Consider the following 24,370-nt stretch of genomic DNA (forward strand, 5'->3'; position numbering starts at 1 on the left):
CCCGGGAGACCAGTCCTTGCTTGACCTTCTCTGACCATCTGCTGCCAGTGAAGCCCAGACAGTAGCCATTTGTCCGACAGATACCAGCTGAACACCTACTAAGTGCAGGACCTGTCAGCCCTGGGATACAAGAGGGTCAGATAATCCCTGTCCTCAGGGAGCTCAGGGTGCGATGCAGTCATCCTTAAGGGGTTAGCAACAGCACCCATGCACTTTGTCTGTCTAACCTCCCACAGCTCAGAGAGGAGAGGTTTCCATTTAGACTCTTCTCTAATTGTTTAGATGCAATCCTCTCCCTGCTACCTTCTGTCCCAGGTCTCGGGGAGACAGGCTCCTCTGTCTTTGTACATTTCCCATAGGACGAGGTACAGTTCTGAGTACGTAACTAAGCATTTAGTACGTGCTGAGACTAATTAGTCTCAATCAGGCAAAATTGTTCTTCAGTCTGACCTTGAATCCAGACTACAAATAACTTAATCTATCCAGGCAGTTTTCAAAAAATGCTGCTGGGCCTCGAGTCCCTCCCTGTCAAAGAGTGAGGCCAACTGATGGGCTGGTTCCGTGAGATCCTATCCTGTTACTGCAGGCTTGTTGAAGATGATACGGCTGAGCCTTTAAGACTGTCAACCTGTATGCAGGGGGCAGATCTCTGAAGCTGTCAGTCAGCCCAAATGAGCCAATCAGCACAAGACATCTGGAACTACAAAGCTGATTTAGGTGATGAATGGGAGGGTCCTGGCCAGCGCTGGGATGGGTGTTCTGAGTTAGAAGGAGCCCAAGGCTCCTCAAGACTTTGACTGTTGTGGCTGCTAAGCTACAGACATGCCCAGCTCTAGGAAGGAAGGGACCCTGTGAAGCTCTTTCTGCCTTCTGGGGGCTTCAGTGCAAGTAGCTCAGGAGTGAGAAATGGGGCAGGGCCTGCGAGCCCTAAGTGGGAACTAGTCAGGGGAGTACAGAACTAGCCTGGGGAACCCTAAGTGGGAAATAGCGAGGGGGCTGTTTTCATTTCTGGGACTTGCATGTTTTTACTTCCTCTTTGCCCTTCCTTAGGATTTACTGAAGCCCTCTGGGAACTTTCAGCTGCATCAGCTGTGAATGTGTGGGATCTTGAGAGCTGAGATGACGAATGAGGGAAGGGCTGCTAAGGGGCAGGCGAGGCCAAGCTCAGATTAGGACCAGGAAATGGGGGGCGCTGAAGCTTCGGGTTTTCACCAGGAGTGCTCTCTATTCCCCTCCCAGACCCAGGGCATGACTGGAACTATTTCTTCCTTTTATTTCTGGCAAAGCTACAGGAGGGGAGTTCCCCTTCTCTGTTTGTTTTGATTCTGTTGTTTTCTTAAAGAGAGGAAGGAAAACCATCATCACTTTTTCGGTTTTATGAACAAAGGCAGGCAGAGAGGATGTTCGCTGGGGCTGGGGCTAGGGCTGTGGTGGGGGCTGGGCCTCACCTCCAGCTCCCCCTCAGCCTTCTCTCCAGCCGGTCAGAGCCCCCAGACCACAGGTCAGGCCCTGTGGTATATGGGCTCAAGTTTAGGTGCTAGTCTGCCTTTTCATAGCTTTTAACCTCCCTGGGGCGCATCTGTAAAAATGGGAGTTGTCAGATCAACTTTATAGGATTGTTGAGATTAAAAACAAAAGAAAAATACTGTAAAAACAGCATCGGGCACACAGTAAATGCTCCCGAAATGCCTTTCCTTTGCTTCCTTCCATTGTGTGTGCCTGTGTGTGTGTGTGCGCGCACGCCACATCCCTTCGGCCCAGTTGTGTGGAGTTGGGGAGAACTTCTCCACTGAAAGAGGCCCCCCCACCCCACTGTCTTCCTGCTTGTGCATACATTGCCGGCTTCTTTCCCAGCAGGACCTGCAAATGCCGGGCTTAGGAAATGCTTTGAGAAGTAAACGACAGGTAAGGCTCGGGGTTGGGTGTTTCTTGGTTCCTGGAATGGTCCCTACTCTGCTGGGAAACAGGAGAAGTCCCTGAATTTCTCCTAGCTCCTTAGTCCCTCCAGCACCATACGTCTCTGAGTTTTATCCCCAGGGCCCACCGTTGCAGCCTTGGGGCAGGCCCCCTTTGAGGAAATGGGGTGGGGGGTGGGGAGCTGCCCTGACCAGACAGAAAGAGAACTCTACCCTACTCTTAGTACCTCCCTGGAGCCCAGCTTGCTCTGAAACTTGGCCAAGATGTGCTGCTTTTCAGGGCATTTGTGTCTTAGTCCATAAAGTGGTTCCTGAATTTTTTGAATACACTCGTAGAGAATCAAAACGGTTTGCAGACCAGCCCTCTGCTCCCCAAGATCACAGTTATACTTTTAAAATCCTCTGATTGAGAAAAAAATACAAAAGACCATAAACAAATATACATTCAGTAATGCTTTTAAATGAGTGTGTTTTATTCAACAGCTTCTACATGCATTTGAAAATGTGTCCCCTTATGAGGGAGACATCAGCTTGCAAATGACACTGACACCTACAGAGGCTTGAGCCTGCCAGGGTGTCTGAGTCTCTGAGGGCACAGATAGACCTAGGATTGAGTGATTCCTCTTTGGCCCTCCTGGGACTCAGGCACCTATTGGACAGCCACAGGCCAACATACAAAAGCCCAACAGTGACGGACAAGAATGCAAACAATGCAGTGGCTTTTCTTCAACATGTGCGCACTGCTTGGGCTTGAATCTTTGCCCTGCCACTAACTAGCTGTGTGACCTGAGCACATGTGACTTCACCTTTCTGGGCCCCAATTTTCTCATCTGTAAAATGAGGGTGAGTTTTTGTGAGAAATAAATGAGACAGTGAATTCATGGGACTTAGCACAGGTCACATTTGGTGCTTAAGGAATGTTCCACTGAAAAATAAAGCATAAAAACAAGCCCACAAGTCCCCCTGCATGCCTTCTTGCAGTTGCTACTTGCCATCATGTGGGCAGGTGCGACAACTTCGGGACCCCTCCAGGCTCCCACAGCCATTGTGGCCTCCCCTCTCCTGTCCTCTTTCAGGACAGAGATCGCCCTGCTGAGTGTGCCCCTCCTGCATTATTCCCTGGCTGGGCCTTGTGTCCCTCACACTAGGACTCCAGTCTCCCCACACGCTGCTTGGCTGCTTGGCTGGGCCCAGCCCCCACACCCAGCCCCAGCCCCCTCCACCCCAGGCCCAGCCTGTGCTCTGGGGACCAGAGCTTGGTTCCCAACCACATGAAGGCAGGCACACAGAAAAGCCATAAAGCCGAAGGCTGAGAGGGATGTTTGTCAAAGCAGGACAGATCTGTGGCCAGGGACATGGAGGGAGTGTGCTGGGACTGGAACGGAAGCGGGTATTTCAGGGGAGAGGGGATGAGCACCGAGGAGCTGGCATGGGCAGGGCAGGAAGGAGGCCCATTAACACTTCAGCCCTGACCGCGCTTCCTCCGGCACCTCGGCCAGGGTGCACACAGGCGCATTTGTCCCGCTTTCACTGTGGCACTGTGTTCCACGCAGCCCCTGCCCCCAGCCCCAGGTGGGCGGTGTTGCCTGGGCACAAATGCCCTTTATGAATGGGCAGAGTTAGAGGAAGGCAGCACCTCCGTGGACTGGGACCACCCCCCAAAATTCAGAATTGACCCTGGAGCCTCCTGCAATGCAGCCATGCAGGGAGGCTGAGTGCATGGGGTGGAGAGGCATGGCTTTGCCCTCAGGGGCCCCCAATCATGGGGCACAGTCCAGGAGAAGGCAGCCAGCTTTGGCAAAGTCTTTCAAGTGACCCTCCCCTCCAGGGCCTGTGCTGGGGGATGGTCCCCTTGCCTTGGCTGCTGCCACCTCCTGGGGCTGAAGCATAGGATCTTCAACAACTTGAGGGGCTCTCAGAGGAGGGTGTGGCCTTGGTGAAGGCTGTAGAGGAGAGGGGAAAGCAGGCGGACCCCAATGATCTTGTACGGCTCTTCCTGCACCATCCCCGAAGGAGTGGGGCCTTAATAAAGGATGCGGGGACCACCTGACTGTCCCCGTCTTGGTTCCTAGTCCATGTCAGCCTGGGATTGAATTCACAGAGGGGCCCCTGGTGCGTTTCCTAGGGCCAGTGGGTTAAGTCACACACCTCACAGACAAACCCTCCTGTCAGGTCCCATTGAATTCTGTTCCCCATTCACCAAGATTCTCAAGCCCCTCTCCCCCTCTCACAGGCCTGCCTTGTCTTTTGCCCATTTAATGCATGGACAGGTGTAGGCACCTGCTGGCTGCCTGTCGGCGCCCCCTAGAGATAGCCCAGTGACTTACACTCCCCTCCCCCAAAGGGAGGATCAGACTGAATTGTTTCTCCCCATGAAGGGGAGCTAAGCAGGAAGAGAGCACGGATGCTGAAATCTACTCCATGGCTGTGACTCCCAGGCTCACCCCGGGTGCAGGTAACCCCTTTCTGTAGATATTACTGTCCGCCTTTTGTACCTGGGGAGACTAAGGAGACAGAGATCCTACCTTCTGGGGTTTGCAGTCTAGCTGGGATGGGTCATAAGTGAGGGACAGACCCACGCGCTGCGTGGAGGGGCATCTTCTGTGGGGTGACTGAGCTGAGTCTTGCCTGGGGGTAGCTGATGTCCCTGTGTTCCTGGTACCCCTTCTCTCTGCTGGGCTCTGTGTGGTGGGTGGACCTGGGTGGGGGGCGGTAGGAGGGAGTGAGGGAGAAAGGCTCTGGCTTCACTCCTTTCCTAGGCCAGGTGCTCTGATGCGTTTTCCTACCCACTGGACACCCCCTGTGAATGTGACACCACTCCTGACCACAATCACCAATGTTGACTTGGGTTCGTGTCCCACCTGCTCGCCAGGCTGAATGAAATGTAACTGCAGAGTGTGACACTGGCCTCAGTTACAAACCCAAGTCCTTACACAATCTACAGAGCCAGAGGCAAGGCTGGCTGTCCAGGCCCAGACACCCCCTGCTCCCAATTCCCACACAAACACAGAAACACTTCCCCCACGCCCAGCACCCATCTCCTCCACAACACGGATATCCATTCGGACACACCTCGGGCACAAATATACTCTTGCCACCGCAGCCAGTCTTGTGTTGTACAGACAGACAACACAGGCATCTATGGCCGTCCCCACCACGGATGAACACACAGCACTCCCACCCCGTGGAAACTTGCCTCCAACCACAACCTCACAGACACGTGTATGCCACAGCTCACTTCACAGATACCCCCCTCCTAACCTCAACCGTACAGATGAGCTCACAAATTCAGAGACACCCAGCATGTCAGAGACGCTACGACACCTGTGTGCACGCACACTCTGCAGATACACACTGGCTCAGAGCCCTGAGCCAAGCCCCTCACCTCCCTTAGCGTTGGATCAAGGTGTCTATGCTGATAGACTATTTATTTCTAGTTCACGGGTTTTGAAAAGAGAGAGAGAGAGAGAGAGAGAGAGAGAGAGAGAGAGAGAGAGAGAGAGATTATGAGAATATGCAGACAAGCAAAGTGGAGAGGAAGAAAAGGAAGGAAAAGCTCTGTGACTCACTTCCAGCTTAACAATGCCACATCTCAGCTCCCCAGCCAGGGGAAGGGCCCACGTGTCCACACAGCCAGGGCCTGGCTGTGGGATGGTAAGTGAGGTCCTGTCCCCAGGTCTATTGGACCAAGAAGGTGGGGACCCCCTCCAGAGACAGTCTGCACAGCAGCGTGTGAGCTCAGCATCCCGCATTCCTTACACCTGTCTCCAGGACCTGCCTTTAGGTGCTCTGGCTGCACTCCCCGCTCCCCATCAAAGCCCCAGAGCCCTTTTGTTTATCATCCTCATAATCCTGAGGTCAGTTGTCCCCACTACGCACAGCCTGGCATCATGCTCCCATTTCTAGGATTCCATATGTGCCACCCAGCTGCTGCCCATGAGCCCTCCAGGCCTTTCTTCCAGCTGGGCTCCCTGCCTGCAGTGCCCCTTCGCTCCCCCATACTTGTCCTCTCCATACTCCGGGCTCTAGCTTCTTCCCTAATGCCACCTCCTGTCCCTGAGCTCTTCCTGCCCCCAAACCATGGCTTCTATTCCTTATTTTCTGGGAAATGTGCCAACCTTCTCCCAGTTAGACTATGGCTCCCAAAGGGCAGGCACTGAAATTTCTTCTTTTTCTGCCCGCAGAATACCATCTCCGACCCAGCAGGGCCCCGGAAACCAGCAAGTGCCCAGCAAGGTGTTGAGTGATGGGCAGGAGGGGACAAAAAGAACTGAAAAGGCAAGGGGAGCTCTTCTTGTATCTCGGCCCACTCGGTAACTGGTTTCCCTCTAGACTTCAATCTCCAGTACAGAGCCCCTCCCCATTCTGCTGCTCGCACAGGCGGGGTCAGTGAGGGAAGATTTCTTACCAGGCCCCACCCCACACGAGTTTCCAGAGAGCAGGGCAGGGCCTCACCTACTGCACACCTACTCAGAGCCAGGCCCGTGCTGGCTTTTCTCATGTGCTCACTTACCACACAATTGTAGCCCTATGACGTGGGGGGGGTCTCAGCCTCAGTTTACAATTGAGGAAACTCAGGCTTCAAGAGCCTGGGGAATTGCCCAGGTCACCCAGCTGGTAAGTGGCAGAGCCCCAGAGCCTGTGCCCTCCCCATGGTACCATCCTGCCCCCATGGCCTCCAACCCTCAGCAGTCCCTGCCTCTCTCCCCAGTTTGCCCTCTGAATCTCACTGGTGTCTGACCTTGAACTTTTGCTTTGCTTTGTCTGCCTGAAACGCTACCTGTTTCTGTCCCTATCCTCCCCTCAAGCCTCTACCCCTTTGTCTGACTATGTCTCCTTTAACTCTTGCCCAGAGCAGACTGAAATTTGTCTGTGGTTGAGGATGTTTGTATTTCTCATAGGGAGCCAAGCTTAGCACACACGTTTGCATGTAGAAGGCTTTTCTTAAACCTGGAATCAGAAGCTCTAGACAGAGACCTGTCCTTCCCTGTCTTTGGCCCTAGCAAGGACTGTGCACACAAGAGATGCTCCTTGTCTGCTTGTAGCTGCTCACTGTCCCACACGCGTGCACACGCGCACACACACACACACACACACACACACACTCAGACTCACACTCACACACCACAGCCAACTTGCCTTCAGAGCCTACACAAGCCCTGTTGCAAATGGTGATGGAAAAAACAGGCAATGGGCTCCAGGAAATGCATGGGGCAGACTCTCCTTGTGGCACAAACTCAAGTGTGTGATTCCGGCCTGCAGATAGCATGTAATTATTTGGTAATAAATCACATTCCAACCCCAAGCCAGCTACCCCTGGCTTCTTTCCCTCTGTCCCGTGCTCCTTGCCAGAGCCGCAATGTCTCGGCATTGGATGTGAAATATGGTTGTGATTTTGTTGCCTAACCAAAGTCAAGGCTGATTCCTCGATGAGTTCAGTTTCGCTGGAAGATAAAGACTGACCCAGATTCTTATGTTTTGATGTTATTGACAGGGGGTTTTCAGGGGCGGGAGGAGATAGCTAGTCCTTGGATAGGGGGTCGACTCTCTGCCACAAGGGGGCTTTAGGTGGCCCGGTCGGGAGTGGCTGTTCACACAGCTGGGGATGGACCTGACGTACCTTGTGTGGCCTTCATGCCACAGAGTTGGGAATATAGGCCTGGCAGGATTGTACTTCACTATCCCCGTAAAGTGAGTGTGGTCGAGTGACTTGTTTGGGCCAATGAAATCTGAGTAGAATTGATACAGGCCCCTTCCAGGTAGCAACAATAAGAGCTAATGGGTGAACTTTCAGGTTCCTTCTTGCTGACATGGTGATGGTGAACAATGACATTGGTAGGCGCTTCCTTCGGCTTGGGTCCCTGAGTAAGAATAGCATAGTTCAGAACCCTCAGGCGACCCGCAGCGCTCATGTGGCATGAGAAAGAAGCACATCTTTCCTGTTTTAAACCACCGAAATGTTGGGATGTTTGTTACCGCAGCATACACCAGCCTAACCTGCCCCATACACCTACCTATAAAGGGGATGAGAGGATTCATAAAATAATGCACATGAAGAGTTTAGCAGAGTGCCTCTACATATGCTGCTTCCTCTTTCTTTCTCTCCCCCTCCTCTTCTAATGGTATTTCACTTGGTATGCAACTTTGAACCAAGTCACAAAAATTTACCGAGGCCCACTAAGTGTCTGGCACAGGAGCACAAAGATGGTCGTGGTAACAAGTAACTGTCACATGATGTGCTAAGTGTTACATTACCAGTGTGAGTTCAGAGCTAGGTAAGCCCAGGGGAGGGAGTAGTAAGTCTTTTGGGTCCTCGGGCGTGAAGTCTGAACTAGGTTATAGAGGGGTTGCTTTGATTTCTTCAGGCAGAGCAGAGAGAAGGTGTGTTCTAACAGTGAGAGCAGCTGCCAGGTATGAAGCGTCTGCTACGTGCCAGACACTGAATCAGACTCTTCAGCCAGGTCTCCCCTACTGTCAGAGTGACAACAATATCCAGGATGTGTGTACTATTGTTATACCATTTTATAAATGAGAAAAACCAAGGCCAGTGAGGGTGCTGCACTCGCCCAAGGTGAGGCAGCTGGTTCATGTGAAGACACAGAGGTGTGGCAACTCCTCACTGGCCATTGGCCTAGTGCTTCCCAAAGGGCTGCATTACACTCCAGGGACATCCCTCTAAGAATGTATCCATGCTCCGCGATGTGGGCTGAGGGACGTCTTCCAAACACAGCTCTGGGAAAGTCTCACCCCTGCTCATGAGCCTGTCATGGCTCCCCAATGCATTCGAGACAAGCTCTGGCAGCCTGACTGGCTACTTTGGGCCCCTCCTGACTTTTCCAGTATTGTCTCTGGCTACACTCATTCACATTCCCAGGGTTCTTTTCTGGGCTTGAACATTTCCTCCTATTTTCTGCCTCTTGGGTTTTGCTCAAGCATTTGTTTGGAATGCCCTTTCCCAATATATTCACCTTTCCTCCAGAGTTCAGCCCAATTCCCACCTCCTCTCTCTGCCCCAGGTGTCCCTCCTGGAATCCAGCTTTGGGGGGGTGTCTACTGAGTTCATGTGATCTGGTTTAAATGATAAGATGTGCAGATATTTGCTAATATTTAATATAGAGATTTTCAGTCATACATGTTTTTGATTTATGGATTTGTATAAATAGATCAAAGGTGTATGCTAAGAGTTGTTTTTACTGATAGCAGTACACAATCAAACAAGTCTGGAGATTGCTGCCATAGAGACTACGGGAAGTTGTTGAGGTTTACCATTTACTGACTGTGTGACTTAGACAAGTGATTTGGTCTCTCCGAACCCAAGTTTCCCTGTGTGTAAAATGGAAATAATATCGTTCCTACTCCATGGGGTTAGTGAAGGCTCAATGAAATAAAACTTGTGAAGGAAACAACACCTCCAAGATGTGTCCTGAATCCCACCCTGGAGAGGGTCCTTGCTGGGTTCATCCAGGCTGCTGGTGGGTCCTAACAGGAGACGCAGAGGAGGCCAGGGGACAGGAGTGGCCCTGCTGATGGGGACTCCATGGCTGATGCAGGCTGAGGTGAGACAATCCCAGTGGTGTTTGATAAAAGGCGGGGGTTCTTCTCTGGCCAAGTAAATATTACTATAAGAAAAGCCCGTCTCTAGGGAACGGCTCCTTCTTGCTCCTCCTTTGAGGGCCAAAGTCCCCAGGGGACAGTCTGGAGGCTCCTTTTATGTGACTGTAAAATAATCCAGGGCCTGGCAGGGTCGAGCCTGGGCGGGCACTGACGCGCAGGGCAGCATTGATGTGGTCAATGATTACCTTTTATGCCTGGCCATAAAGGCAACTGCCCAGCCCCTGGACAATGCCCCCTCCAGACAATGCCCTGGGAGGGTGGGTGGACACACACACACACCTGTCAGGCAGGGACCTGTCCCTGCCTGAGTTCTCTGAGGACACCCTTGCCAGGTGTCTCCATCTCCCCCAGGAGGTTCCTGGAGACTTGGCCCAGGAGCTAAGGGCGTTTGGGTGCCTGTAAGTGGGGCCCAGTGAGGTGAGAGACACAAAAGAGTTACATCCAGCACGCTGGATCCTGTTCCAGGTGGGTCTATGCAGAGGAGGAGGGGTGGTCACCCAGACTCAGGTACCAAGTCTCAGTGGAAAGAAGTGTATTCTAAAACAAAGCAAAATCTAGTCCCATTTTACAGGCGATGCTGAGCTGGGAGTAGGACCCAGGTCCTTTCCGACATCATTAAGGGCATCCAGGTGGGAATGTCATGGGTCGGGAAGGTATCTCCCCTGAGGCTCAAAGGGGTGCTAGGAAGGACTTGGAGGCTTGGCTCTGAGGCTAATGTTGCAAATAGACTGAGAATGAGCCCCTCCTGTGGCCAATCAGTTCACATGCAGGGCCTGCTATGCTCACACAGGCCCCTTCCACAGGCCCATCTCTTCCTGTTCACAGGGGGGTGGGCAGGCCATTGTGGGGGGGGGGGGCGAGGGCGCAGAGCTGGGGCATAGATGGCCAGGTTAATAGTCCACTTTTTGGGCTGATAAGGCCCAGAAACCTTTGTCTGGCTGTAGGAGCAAGGGCTCAGACCCCTGGGAGGGGTTCTGGCAGGTTCAGGGCCTGGGGTGTTGCTGTGGGGTGCCTGAGGCTAGAGGTCAGGAGCCCTGGGTCCCTGCCTGGCCTTCTCTGCCAGGGCATGACTTTCCTTCCCTGGCCAAGGGAGAGAACTCTGCACTTTTTTCTTGTTGGGCCTGGTGGGGATTGTGCCCAAGACTCCACAGGCAGCTCTTGGATAAGCCAGGCTACTAACTTGAGGAAAGAGGGTTGTTATTTACAGTGGTCATAAACGCTCCGTGGAATCTGAGTGGAGTTGCTTTGAGCCCAGGCCAGAATGCTCCAATCAACCTTTGGCTCTGATAAAGATAAGTGGACCTAAGGTGATAACACACAAACCAGAAACTGTCAACACGCGCTAATTAGGGTACTGGGTGCTGAGCTACACCCACTGCACCTGATGTAGGGAGAACTGTAAGGTGGACAGCTGGGGTTTGATCTGGGTGGGGGAGGATATGCACTCACTGCCTGTGCCTCAGCCTTATGGCCTTTCTGTCACCTTCTTCCTCCAATAACTTCCCCACTTCCACCCCTACCCCTACCCTTGCCTATATGACATTACATAACACAACACGAAAGAACAAAATATATTCAAATATTGTGCAACATTACATGATTAGCATGATGTAACACAGTAGAAAGAGTCCTGAGTCGGGAGCCAAGAGACCTAATTCTAGCCTTGCTGGACATGACCTTGAGCCAGTCGTGTCTTTTGGAATGTCAGTCAGTCCCCTGCTCTGTAAAATGGGGGTGGGAGGTGGGGTGAAAATAGGGCAGTTACACAGTAATTCCCCTCTGGGGTTCGGCTAGGTCTAAAGTTCATGCTTTTCTTGCTGCAAAACATTGCAATCTGCGAAACACACAAAGCATGTTGCTGGTACCACCCAGCAACGCTGGGGTGTGTGTGACACTTGACAGAATCAAAAGTCCGTGTGTAGAAGAGGGAGGCCGTTGGGAGGGCCCCAGGGCGCAGACAGTTCTCAGGGCCCATGGAATCCCTCTCCCTGTCTGCGCCAGAGGTCAGCGTGCCTGCTGCCTGCTCTTGGGCACTTGGGGTCTATTTATAACTCAGTGCCCCTTAAATAAATGTGGCATTGGCTCAATGGTTCATTTCCCTCCCTCTCCAGCACCCCTCCCTCTCCAAGTATACACACACACACTGAAGTGGCTGCCCAGAGGTGGCAGGGGTGCTGTGCTGGGGGTTCCCAGTGTACAGGTCCAGGCTGGGCCTTTTGCGAGCTGGGGGAGTTGCTGGGGGGCTCAGCCCCATACCTCTCCCATGTTCAGCCCAGCACAGATTCTCCTTCCCTTTAGCAAGGCCCGACCTGAGAGCAGGCAGGAGTCACCACTTTTCCTGGGAACTGATAGGAAATGTGTGGACAGGGTTAGCCAGGGGTAGATGCCCGGGTGAGGAGAGGGGAGGAAAGTGGCCGGGGAAGGGGGGAGTCACAGGGAGGTGAGAAAGGAGGAGGCCTCTGACCATCCTTTCTGTGGTCCACTTCTCCAGGCAGCAAAGAGTCACCTGCCCTGTCAGCTTGCCAGGTTCAGTGCTGAGCTGCGAGGCAGGCTGGTGGCTCAGATCCAGGCCTGCCCACCAGCTCTCCCAGAGCTCAGGATGGTGGAAGAGGGCAAACATTAATGCCGGAGGACTGAAGTAACAGCCTCAACAGAAGTCACTGCAAGGGGCAGTGGCTCTAGGCTGGGGACAGTTTCTTTTGTGGGGGCAGTGGGCAGGGATATGATGAGGAAGATAAGGGAGAGTCCCAGAAGGTGGGTAGAAATGCATCATTCCTTAACCTCTCTCAGCTTCAGTGTCCTCCTCTGAACAATGGGTACAATTACTGTTACCATCTTCATTGACTTCTTGTGAGGGTCAAATGAAGGAAGATACATAAACCTCTTAGTATAAGGCTTGGCCCGTAGTTAGTGCTCATGTGTTGCTGTGTTGACTGCTGACTTTATGGTCAGGAAGGTAGGGCATTTTGGGCAGAGCCACCAACAGCATGTACACTGGGGCAAAAAAAACCCCCAAACTCCAAAGAAAATAAAATACACTGATCCTAAGCAGTCTGGCGGGTCCTGGGAAGTAGTATGGAGCCACTGTATGTGCAGGGGCAGGAGCAGCTCGGTGAAGGTGTGGGCGGGCCACTCAGCACTCACTAAGTCCAGCCAAGGGAGAGCAGAGCCCAGTAGGGCAGACCCGATTGGGGAAGCCCCTGAGACTGGGCCACCAGGGCTGATCTCAGCGTCCAGGGGTTGGGTCAGGGGCCCAGGGCTTTGTGTGGCTTGGATACTCTTTCTATGAGGCTAGAGTGGGGGCAAGGAGGAGACCTTGAGGGTTGCAGGGGAGGAGTCTAGAGGATTGCGTGGATGTGTCAGAGGAATTGCAGGTTGGGGGCATATGCCAAAGAGCAGGGTCCCTTACGTAGCCAGAATTTGTGCCCATTCTGGGGTTGGGCACAAGAAGGTTGGGCCTCTTTCCCAGGCTGGGCTGGTTCTGCTCTTCAGTACCAGGAGGTGCGGGGACCTCTGTAGGAGAGGCCAGGAGGCCACACCCCACCCTGGCTCAGGCATGTACTTCTCCCTGGCCTGCCTCAGCCCCACACCTGGACTGTTTCTTCTCTGGTCAGACGTGGCTGGGTGTGAATGAGAGTGAATATGTGTGTGTGTGTGTGTGTGTGTGTGTGTGTGTGTGTGTGTGTACGTATGTACGTATATGTGGCCCTTCTAGATCAAAGAATCTGAAAAGGTCCTGCTAAAGACCCCTGAGGAGTGAGGGCCTGGCTCATCTCAGGCTCTGGCACCCAGACAGTTCCTTCCTACCCAAATCTGCTGGGCCTTGAGGGCAGTGGGAGCTGACAGGCCTCTGACTAAATGGGATCCTCCCTGGCTCAGTCACTTCTAGCGCCTCGCGGGGCGTTAGAAGTGACTGAGCCAGGGAGGATCCCATTTAGTCATCTGCCGAGCAGCAGGCCCCACACTTAGCCCCGGACAGGGGGCAGTGTTGCTGGGGCTCACCTAGGCCCTCGCCTAGGTTCGAATTTACTGGGAACTGGGGCAGGGGCGGGTCAGCAGGCTGGGACACGCTCTTGGGCCACCTCAGCAGCAGGCAGAGGTCCCTGAGGTAAATCCAAGGCAGATGGCTGAGCACAGGCCCAGAAGGTCTTTGAGGATTTGCTGCAGCACAGTGTCACAGGCCCTGGGAAGGCTGAAGCTCGTCAGCATGGTGAGCCATCAGAGGCAGGCCCTGCAGCACCCAGAACAGGGCTGGGCACCCAGTGACACAGTCTCTGGTAATGGGATGTGCCTGAGTTAGGCTGGTCAACGAAAGTGCTGGAGGCCTGAATTCCTCTGAGCATCCAGAAGCAACCCCAATAGACACGCTGGGGTGGGAAGGGGCACGCTGTGGGTCTTGCACCTGCCAAGGCCCCTGCCACAGAGAAGAGAATCAGCCCTGAGGTCGTGGAGCCACTCCGAGCCTTGTGGCCCCAAAATACAGCTTCTGTGGGACTATGGGTGGGGCTCTCATTGTATCCCAATGCCGGCCATCAAAGCCCTGTGGAAAAATCTCTGCTGAAAGAAGCCGCCTTTGAGCTTTCCAGGAATGCTGGCCTGGGTGGAGCCAGGGTGGTAGGGGAGGTGATGGGCATGGGGGTGGTATATTCCAGAATAGACTTGGACCCAAACACGAGAGCACAGTGTTCCCACAGGCCTGATGCTTGGCCAGGGAGGAACCAAGAGGTCACTGGGATGTGTTTGCAGCCCCAGGATGAGGCAGCTGTGTGTGTGTGTGTGTGTGTGTGTGTGTGTGTGTGTGAGAGAGAGAGAGAGAGAGAGAGAGAGAGAGAGAGAGAGAGAGAACACACGGGTGGGATTGGGAATGACCTGGAATGTTGCATGGCCAGGCCCCTGATGCTGAAGGCAGCCTGGACCAAATAATCTCACTCTTTCTTGTTTAAACATAAGTTTAAAAGGAGACACAGTGTAGTGTAGCAGTTTAAAGCGCGGGCTCTGGAGCCAGACAGCCTGGGGTTGAATCCTGAGTACCCACTCCCAGCTGCTGTGACTTCAGGTAAGTTGGTTCATTCACCTCCATGTCTTGGTTCCCACAACTGTGAAATGGGCATCAGAATAGTATTGACCTCACAGGGTCACTGCCAACATTACATGGAATGCTTAGCAATGAGCCACACACGGAGTGAACACTACACAGGTGTGATTGATCCTTGCTGAAGGGATCCACTCTATGCCAATCAATCAGTGCCAGGCCCAGTCCCAGGCCAGTGCTCAGCCCACATGGGGGTGTGGCAGGACTGCCACCGTCAGCACATCCAAAGTCCCTGGACCTGCTGAGTTGGCAGAGGGCCTGCCCTGGCACTCCCCAGCCCTGAAGAAAGCCCTCGAAAAGTGCCTGGGTTTCCCAAGGTGTCAGTGGATGAATTTGGAGACCCTGGCCTTGGTGAAAGTTTCCTTCCATGGTCTGCTGACATCCCCTGCTCTCGCTGTGGGACTGGGACAGGCTAACTGGTCAGTTGTGCATCTTTTCCATGGAAAGTGGAGGGTGTAAGGATACTGACTCACACCATGGTGGCTGTAGTGATGAATGTGTATTTGTGGGGGTTCAGCAGCCCCCCGTCCATGGGCTCTGCCCTGCTCTGACTACAACGCCATAGCAGCTCGTCCATACCAGTCCATCGGGCACTAATTCTTAGCTGCTTTATATTTCTAATGATTTCATCCAGCTAGTCAGTTGGTTAGTCAGTCAACAAACACTTATTAGGCCTTATTGTGTCCCATTATTAAACTTGAGGTATACAGAGGTCTCTCTCTTGAATGCTAGGAGTCCAGGATTGAGAGACAAAAGGGGTTCCTGGCTGTGGAAATAATGTGGACCAAGGTGAATTGGAAGGAAACAGCCCGCCCAAGGTAGGAAATGTGGCTGGAAGGAGGGAAAATGCAGGGCAAGAGACAGTGTGAGAAGGTGACATCAGGAAGTGCCCTGTGAATCAGGCTAAGGCTTTCTCTGGAAGGAGTCATTGAAGGTGAGGCTTCAAATATCCAGAGCGTGAGAAAGCGTTTCCGACATCCCTCTAGGCTGGGAAGAGTAGCTGTTCAACACACCTGTGCAGGTTAGTGACAGTGTAGCGTCCAGGTGTATCTGAGAGTCCAGGTTACCCCACACATTGTAGACCACACCGTTGGAGTTGTACGACGCAGTAGCTCTGTGGCATTTGGGAGTCTGGTTCTGGGTGTCAGTGAATGGGTGCTTACCTGTGCGTGTGTCAGTGAGTGCGGGGCTGTGATTCAGCCAATGGGTGTGTGTGTGTGTGTGTCTACCATAGTTGGGGCACTCCCCAGCTATGTGGGGAGGGCTGTTTTTGGAGGTGTTAGCCCATAGATATGGCCCCTAGCCCCACCTCATCCTCTACACACCTGTTCAAGTGAGAACACCTGGAGTCGATTCCACATCTGGGCTTGTACCTGGCTGGAAGGTGTGTGTCTGGGCATAAGGCCAAGCAGGTGTTGGCCCTGGGAGCCTGGCCTGGGAAGGACATGGGGAGTAAGATGGGGGGGAGTTCTGGGGTGGGAGTAGCTGGGTCTTCAGGACCTTGTGGGGCTTCAGAGAGTGACGGAGGGAGAGCTGTTCAGTGGCCATTGACCCATTTCTGTCTTTCTATTTGCCCATCCATTCTCCTGTGCCTTTCAGCCCATCTACTAGTGTGTCCGTTGTTCATTCATTGGCCACCTATCTGTCCCTGGTCCTCCCCTTCCTCAGCCTGCTTTCCTCAGGCGCCTCATTCTTGAGTGCTCTGATTTGGACTGTGATCACACTGGCCCTGACCCTGAGTGGCTCCTGCGTCACAGTACTCCTTCCTCATTACTGGTGCTCAGCCTCAGTTGACTTCCACTTCACCCCATGAGTGTCATGGAGTCCTAGCCCAGATGCGGTGCACTTGCACCAGTCCTAGAATCAAAGATGCTCACATGCCCCTTCTGGTCCTCTTCCCAGAAGATCCTCCCATCTCTCTCCGTACAGGGCTCCTCTGCTCCTGACCACAAGCCAAGGGCTACCAGCCTACCCTGCTCTGCTCCTGCCTCCTTAAGCCTCACTCTGCTATAGCCTCCTAGAAGCTACGGGAGGCTCGGCCCCAGCCTTGTGGGAGCAGAGCCCAGGGCTCCTACATGGGGAGGGGCCACCCTCAGAACAGGGGCCCCACAACAGGGCATTTCCCTGACGTGGCCCAGCCAGGCCTTCTCCCATTCAGAACTCCAGCACAGTAGTTTTCGTATCCAAAGAGGGCTCCCACTCCCTCGCCAAAAGGCTCCACACTGCTGCTTCCCTGGGACCACCCCACCTCCCCGCAAGTCCTCGCCCTGGCTTGGACTCTGGCTGTGAGGCATGAGCCAGGCCAGAGAAGGCCAGGCCTCCTGGTTTTGCTGTCTCCGGGGCCTAATGGAACTGAACACTGGGGTGGGGATGGGGGGTAATGAAATATAGAGCAAACATTTCCCGAGCACTAGTTATGTGCTGGGCATTGTTACAGGCATTAAAGGAATAGCACACAGTGGACAAAACCAGCAGGGGCACTGCCCTCAGTAGACGGATGCTGTAGCACGGGGAGCCCCAGGAACTGCTGGGTCTGTGTCAGTGTGTGTGGGGTATGAGTGTTGTGAGAGGGTGTGTGTGGGTCAGGGGCCTAGACCAGGGCTGAGCCTAAGCAAGGACGTGTGCGTGTAAACTTGAGTGTGTATGTTTAAGGGTGTCCGTGGATCCCCTGGGGTCTGTGCTAGGCAGCTGGAATATGTCTGTGTAGGCCCAGAACAGGCGTACGCATGCCTATCAGCCAGTTTGGGAGGCTGTGTGACAGCTACACCTGGCTGACTCCCAGGCTGCAGGCCTCTATTTTTAGAAGTGACAGCCTGTAGATCTTTTGACACACCTGCTCAGGTGCCCAGCCGCTGAGGAGGGCCCAGCTGGACTGCCGCAGGAGTGAAACTGTCTCAGGCGGTGCCACCCGCTCTCTGCTACACAGGCCCACTCTTCAGACAGAGCAGCCTCTGGCCTCTAGTTAAGCAGGGGCCCCCATGATCTATTGATGGGGAATCCCAGCTCCCATGCCCCACGTCAGAAGTCCTACCTCTTCTCTCCTGGGAATGCCCCACCATACCCACCTTTTGTAGGAGGCCCAGCTCTGGAACGCTCCAGGATGCTGCCAGCCCACTATGCCCAGCCCCGCTACCCTGAGAGTTGGGCTAGGCCAGGCTGGAGGAGAGGAGGGAAGTAGGTCAGAGGTGACATCCTTGCTTACCAAATGGCTGGAACCCTCCACCAGTTCCTCCTTCCAAGGGGCTTTTTTCCTGCAGTGGACTGTCCAGAGAAGCAGAAGCTGGGCTGCCTGTGTGTTGCCCTCCCCTGCCTCTGATCCCTCCTCATTCTCTTCCCCTTTGTGTTCTGTGGGTCTCATATTCTCTCTCCACCCATCATCTTTCTAAAAGTTACTAACAAGGTGCACTGAGCTCCAGCTCTAGGGCAGGAAGGCATGGTGCTAAGTGCTTTACACGTATTATCTCATTTAACCCTCATCATGACCTGTGAGATCGCTGCTGTTATCTCACGTCACAGGGAGAAAGCTGCGCCTCGGAGGGATCCAAATCACCCGGGGAGGAGGGCGCCGATTAGGGGTTCAAGCCCAGGCTCAGGCAAGCCCTTCATTATACTTTGTTCTTGGCTCACTCTCTGCTGTTTCCTCTCAGACATGGTCTTGGTGGGAGCTGAGCTGTGGCCCAGGGCTGTGGACACGGTGCGCAGAAGGAGGGGATGACAGACACATTTGGGATCCAGGTAGTGGCCATGGAAGATGCTCCAGGGGGATCCCAGCTTCCTCCCATGCGTTGGCCCCTCCCCCGCTACAGAACCTTTACCGGCTCCCTATTGGCATTTACCAGGGCAAGTTCAAAGTCCTCTCAGACTGGCCTGCAGCCTTTTCTGTACCACCACCATCTCCTCCTCCCTGACAACACCTTCTCAACCAGGCAAACACTTGCTCCTGCTCTGCCACGGGCTTTTGCACACGCTGTTCTCCTTCAAGTGCAGCTAAAGGGTAAGAATAAAAAAGCCTATGCCTGGAGCTAAGAACCTACAGACTTCATTTCGTTTAATCTACACCATGTCCCTACAAGCTAGGTTTTCTTGTGCAATTTGTACATATGAGGAAACTGCTCAGAGGAGGGCAGCAACTTGCCCACACAGCTAGAAAGAGCACAAGTGGGATTCAACACTACTCATCTGACTTCCCTATGCTGTTCAGTTCCATTGGATCGAGTGTGACAGTGCCAAATCCTATGCCAGCGATTGGGGATAGAGACAGTATTAGGGGAGGGAGCTCACACACACACACACACACACACACACACACACACACATGTGCGCCAAAAACGCCTGTACGGCCCTAATACCACTTCCCATAGGTCCCCTATACCCTTTCCCCTCTTAGTTTCACTTGGGGAGGGAAGGCAGACAGGGAGGAGGAGAAAGTGCTGAATTGCTCACCTCCTAGTCTTAAAACCTTCACACTTGTGACTTACATCTCCAGATGGTCCCTTTCACGGAATGAGCTCTATTTCCCTTCAAAATAGTGCACGGGTTAGGAAAGAGAAAAACGCATTTTGTTCTGATGTCTCACGATGTCATTTGGGGACAATTTGTCCCTTTTCCTCCCTATCTCTGTCCTCCTCCTCCCCATCCCCATCCTAGGCTGGTTCTGAGACCAAAGAGAGCATCACCCCCAGCCTCTTTCCCAAAATGGGCCTATTACCCCACTCACTTTCCTAAATCCTGGTGTCCAGTACTGAGCCACCAGGCTGGGGGTGGGGATGACACAAGAGAGTTTCTTCTCTGTAACAATCAGGGGGTTGGGAGAGAGGCCATGGGTCCTTGGTTAGGGGCCCAAGATTCAGATCTGATCGCTTTCATTGTCATTAACTTTTGCTGAGAAGGTCAATGCGTTCTTGGACCAGAAGCTCCATGAGGGCAGAGACCTTGTCTGTCTGGTTCAGAGGTTTACAGGTTTTCAAATAAAAACCACCATTGGCCTTTGACATGCTTCCTTTTGAAGGCCCCACCCAAATCATGTGAAACATACGAAAACACACTCTGGTTCTACATTGAATGTTATTGTATAGCAGATGTTTAAAACGGGTTTTCCAAACAACTAGGATTGCAAAATTATCCAAGTACAGTTAATGCATTTAACTGTAATTTTTGACTCTAATTTTTTAAAAAGCATCATGCCTATTTAGGAATTCTTTGAAGTGAGAACATCTAAACCAACAAATTACTTTCAAATGAAATGAAATGTTCATGAATTCCAGGTTTTCCAGTTAATGAACTTGCCATAGATTATAGTTGGTTGACATTAAATTACATCATTTTAGTTTCAGTTTTCTAGTCTTTTAAAAATATTTTGAAGCCAATACATTTCCTCCCCAGGTCTCAAGTTTTTGCAGGAAAGTGAACATTTCACAGGTCCCAGATACTTGCCTGTATAACGGAAAGAATGAACAGCCTGGGAGGCGCACAACTGCTCCTAAATACTGCTGAAGAGAAGTAAGAGAAAGAAATACAATGGGTTGGAAACATTAAAAAAAAAAAAAAAAAAGCTAACATACTTCATAATAAAAACTGCCAATTAAAACAAGATAATTATTTTCATCATTCAGATTGGCAAAGACTGAAAAGTGGTTTGGGTACAATTTGGTGCAATTTTTTGGAGGACTATTGATATCTATCAAACTACAAAGTGCACATGCCCTTTTTGCCCCAGCAATTACACTTCAAGGAATCTAGGTTCCTTTGAACGTACAAAGAATGGAGAAAGATCTTCATGGTCATGAAAAACTGGAAACAGACTAGATACCGACCAATAGAAGAGTGACAAAAATGGTGAGACAGACCCACATTGGACTAGTACTGTACGTGGCCGCCGGAAAATGTGTGCACTTAGATACTGTGTTAAGTGGGGGAAAAAATCAAGGTGCAGAATAATGTGTACTGCATTATTCTTTTTGAGAAAAAGGAAAATAATATACACGACATACATGTATTTATATTTATATAGTAGGAAATGCCTACAAATAATTGGAAGACTTAGAAACTGGATAGAATGGTTATCTCTGAGAGGGAAACTGGTAGAATGGAGGGAGAACTACTTTTTGCTTTTGCTATGCTTAATTAAAAAAAATTAAGCATTAATTTAAAAAAATCATCAGTACATATCTCTTGTGTCATTAAAAAAATCTAGTTAACACACAAATGCCTGTGGAATAGAAGAAGTAAAACAAACAAACGAATGAATGAATAGATGGATGGGTGAATTAATTTTAGGTGCCACATACAGGAAGGAATTGCACTGCAGCCTGAACCCGAAGGGGCTCCTGCCACCGGGTCGAGGAGACCCTCAGAAAAGGCAGAAATGCCATTCAACTATGGGAGGAGGAGAGGGGAGGAGTCTGGAGCCTTCCTCCAAGAGGGCCTGAAGGATGGAGAAGGATGGACAGAGGGGAAAGAGAGGTGGGGGAAGCTTCGTGGGTTTTTGTCCTGGAAGAGCTGCCTCTCCATCCCTGCCCCTGCCCCTGCCCCCAGTCCTTTCCTAGAGGATACATTTATTTCACGCCTGGAAAGTCCCCGTCCCTAGCTTGATGCCTGGCATATAATCTGTGGTTGACTGAATGGATGGAATCCATCACTGATTAAGCCAGGCCACAGTGTTAGACACTTCTGTCCCTCCCCAAACACCTCCCCGCCACACAACAACAACAACAACAACAACAACAGACGACTCTCTCAGGGCTGACATGTACAGCTGTGCAGGTTGTGCACTGCACAACCCCATGCAGTCCTAGACTGCATGTGAGTGAGGGATGCCTCTTGAAGTTGTAGGACATGGTGCACTTGCCATACACTTTCTTCTTTCAGGCTCAGGGGAACTGAAGCCACATTGAGAATGAGAGGGGTAAGGGCTTCCCTTCCCTTTCCTTCCAATTCCTAAAACCCCTCCCTTCCTTTGTTCCTCTCTAACTTGACCTTGAGGTGGTTTAGCCAAATCTGGTTAATTATTCTGTCCCTCAACTACAGGGTCTGAAACTTGGAGTTCCTGGCCAGTCCCAGAACCTCTCTCAGTTTCCCCATTTAAGAAATGAGTAAATGTGTAGGGAACAATTCTTGATGATTCTCCTTGGCTTGAAGGGATCTTATGGGGGTAAAGGTTGTAGGAGTGCATCCTGACCTGATGTGGCATTCTCAGAGGGGACAAATCCCTGAATCCCACCCAGTTCTGCCTGACCTCTGTGCCCTCAGGCCCCTAACTCAGTTTAGAGGGCAGCATCCTGGAATGGAAGGAACCTGTGTGGCGTGCAGGAGCCCTGGCGAGTCCTGACTCTGATGAAAACCACCATGTGCTACTGAGCAAGCCATGGTTCCTGCCTTGGCCTCAGTTCTCTCTTCTGCAGAATGGGTGCTTAGGCATGGTCAGCGAGTGTCAAATGCTAGACTGAGTCTGTGATGGCCTTTCCCTCCCCTTTAATTTTTATAATTTTTGTTTTATTCTTTCTGATTACAGACATCACATATATTCATGAAAATTCAGACAGTACCAAAATAGGCAATGTGCTAAGTGAAATCCAAATCTTACTGAGAATCACTTCTAACTCACTGCTAATATTTTTTGTAACCATGAATTTTGATATAATTTCAAGTTTACAAAAAGGTTGCAAGAATAGTACAAAGACTCTGACATAGCTTTTACTGAGATATCAATTGTTTACATTTTTCCCCTTTTGCTTTATTTTTTTCTCTCTGTATACGTGTGTGTTTATGTGTGGTATGTATACAATTTCTTCCCAAACTATTTGAAAGTAAGTTGCAGACATATGCTTTTTACCTCTAAACACTTCAGGGTTTATTTCCTAAAAACAAGGGCATTCTCTTACAATGTAAGACTTACATAACCCCTGCAGTTAACAAAATCAGGAAACTTAGCATTGATACAATGCTATTCTCTAGTCCACAGTCCATGTTCAAAGTGAATTGTGTCATGACCTTTTCATAGGTTGCCAGCAAACGTAGAAAAATTTGGATGACATAGAGTTTTTCTTAAAGCCAACATGTATTAAGCTTTAAGAATTGTGCTTAATTCTAAATCATGCTCTCCCCTGTCCTTTTATTTTAATTAGTGTTTAAGATGTCACCTTTTTTTATGAAGTGGTGAGAGTAGAAAGTGGTTTATTTGTTATTTGCTTTTGATATTTTCTTATTTGGCAAAATAAAAAGTGGGTGATCTTTTGTTAGTCCTTAAACTTTTTTGGCAGGGATCCCCAAGGTGTGATCCCCCCAGCACCAGTGTTCTGTGATTCCAGGCAAGTCAGATCATCCGACTGTCCTGAAGCCCATTTGAGAGCACAGCTGCTCCTAATGCTAGGAATGGGGCATGGGATGGATAGCAGAGGCCCTGACCCTCGGGAAAACAAATAATCTCCCACCCAGCAGCGTGCACCTTTATGCTTTCCATGGCTCTCCAGTATCTGTTTGGGGCATCTCCTACCTTGTGAGTCTCACAAGGAGGCAGAGCCCTCCTCTCACCTTAGAAGCTAGATCTCACTCTCCCATCCTCCTTTGCAGCTGCAGTGCAGCCATGTGACGTGGCTCAGCCAATCAGACACTCACCCGGGAACTCTGAATCTTAAGCAGGTGAATAAAATAGCAAAGGTGGGATGTATGAGACAGAAATGGCTGCAGAAGCAGCAGCAGGAAGAGTGTTCAAGGGCAGTGGAGCTTAAGGGTCAGTCCCACTGTTGTCCTCCCTGGTCTGGCTCTGAGATGTGATTTAGGCTGGGGTTCTGGCTGTGGTCCAGTCCTCCCTAGTTGCTGAGCCAGGCTCTCCAGCCAGCCCCAGCCATGGGGGAAGTCCATGAGCGTTCTGTGCTTGCAACCAAGAACCCTGCCCAAGAAATACAGAGAAGCCAGTATCATGGAAATGGAGAGAAGCTGGGGCCTGGAGTGTGGACACATCAGGACCTGGTGAGCAATGATTCTGTGTGTGTGTGGGGTGGGGGCAGCCACAGAGGGATCTAGTTTCCTTGTCTGGAATGTGGATGGGACACCCTGTCTAGGTGAGGTAGCCCAGAAAGGAAGTGCTGTGGGTGAGGGGTAGGAAGGTATATGAGAGGAGTGAGCCTGGAGACTGAGGATGGGGCTGGGGGGAGGGAGATGAGCTCAAGAAAAGGGGTGGGGGGTGTGCTTTGTAGGAGGAGACATCCAAGCTGGGTCACACGGTTCCTTCTGCCCCAAACATTTTTTGACCGTTTTCTATCTGCCAGGCAGTGTATTGGTTAATAAAAGATCTGGGGATGGGTACTGTTATCCTCATTTTACATGTAAAGAAAGGCGATGCAGAGAGATACAATAACTTGTACATCAGAAAAGCAGAAAGGGACAGGGCCAGAATTTAAACCTGGGTCTGTCTAACTCCAACATTGAGGCTCCTAAGAATCGAAACAGATGCTCAGATGAGGGACCAACGTCTCTGCCTCAATCCTTGAGTTTTTATATACCCTTCCTGAGCACTTTAAGTAAAAGTATACTTCCTGTATATGGAGAATATTGCCTTTGTGAGGCAATTTAGTCAAGAAATAGTATCTGGGGCCTGGCTCACTTTGTAGTAAGTACCAATTCTCTTCTTCCCCAACCTGTAAAAAAGCCAGGTCCAAACAAATGAGCTGCAGCACACCATTGGTTGCCTACCTAATGGCCTCTCTCCCTCCCACTACCCACCCCTCAGTACCCACCAAGCCAGGGTTTG

At 51.4% G+C, this 24,370-nt stretch overlaps 1 long non-coding RNA gene across 1 annotated transcript; it reads left to right on the forward strand.

The window, feature by feature from the left end:
* The first annotated feature begins 4,264 nt into the window (after positions 1-4,264).
* LOC109456339 (uncharacterized) lies at positions 4,265-21,036 on the forward strand. The gene is made up of 5 exons (XR_012496321.2): positions 4,265-4,371; positions 6,101-6,194; positions 18,270-18,357; positions 18,462-18,616; positions 20,005-21,036. It is a non-coding gene; the product is annotated as an uncharacterized LOC109456339 (long non-coding RNA).
* Positions 21,037-24,370: the final 3,334 nt, after the last annotated feature.

The sequence above is a fragment of the Rhinolophus sinicus genome, chromosome 2 (genome assembly GCF_057876585.1).
Source record: "Rhinolophus sinicus isolate RSI-liver-muscle chromosome 2, RSI-T2T, whole genome shotgun sequence".
NCBI lineage: Eukaryota > Metazoa > Chordata > Mammalia > Chiroptera > Rhinolophidae > Rhinolophus > Rhinolophus sinicus.